The following is a 908-nucleotide window of genomic DNA, read 5'->3' as shown; positions in this document are numbered from 1 at the left end:
CGTCCGCAGCTCCCGGGGCCCCGCGCGTCACTTCCCGCCTGCACCACGTGAAGAGGGGAAATAAAGAGGGTCACTTCCGGTCCTGCGGCCCGTTTCCGGGATCCTTAAAGGCGCCGCGCCCCCACGAGTGGACGCGGGAGTGGGCCGAGCTGATCCGCCAGGGTGTTCTGCAAGTTTGTCCGACTTCCTTCTGCCTGGATTGCCCTCTTCTAAGGAAGGAGACACCCTCCCCTCTCTCTGGCCTTTACATGCTCCCTGATTTCCTGGTTGCAATAAGCAGGTGCGTGCCAGGCCCTGGTGCCCGGCTTGTGCCCAGGGAAGTAAGGGGGGTCGGAGTGATGAAAGGCGTAGGCTCCATCCCTGCCCCCAGGAGGGAAGGCACAAGTCAATGTGAAACGACGAACAGAAGTGTTGAGAGCGGGCTTGTAGGAAGGGCGGGAGGAGAGGCCTGGGGGTGGCCGTGCAGGCAGGAGACCCCCAACCTGTGCAGAGGGCCTGTGGCGGGTGAGCCGGCAGCCGCTCGGAAGGGGGGCAGCGGATTGGCCTACGGACTCCGGGGGGCTATGCATTCACCAGGACTTAGGCAGGAGCCCGTTATTCGAAGCGATGATGAATGCTGTGGAGTACCCTTCCCGGAGGTGGTGACAGTTAGAAGTGGGCAGACCGGATTCCCTGAGGTTGCCCGTAATTTCATTTTGTGGTTTAAAAGGTTGGAAGTGGCCTTGACCGGTTTGGCTCAGTGGGTAGAGCGTCGGCCTGCGGACTGAAGGGTCCCGGGTTCGGTGCCCGTCAGGGGCATGTACCTTGGTTGGGGGCACATCCCCAGTGGGGGGCGGGGGGTGCAGGAGGCGGCTGATGGATGTTTCTAACTCTCTATCCCTCTCTCTTCCTTTCTGTAAAAAAAAATC

This window comes from Myotis brandtii, unplaced genomic scaffold, assembly GCF_000412655.1.
Source record: "Myotis brandtii unplaced genomic scaffold, ASM41265v1 scaffold114, whole genome shotgun sequence".
In the NCBI taxonomy this organism is placed as follows: Eukaryota; Metazoa; Chordata; class Mammalia; order Chiroptera; family Vespertilionidae; genus Myotis; species Myotis brandtii.
Note: the sequence above shows the minus strand (reverse complement) of the source record.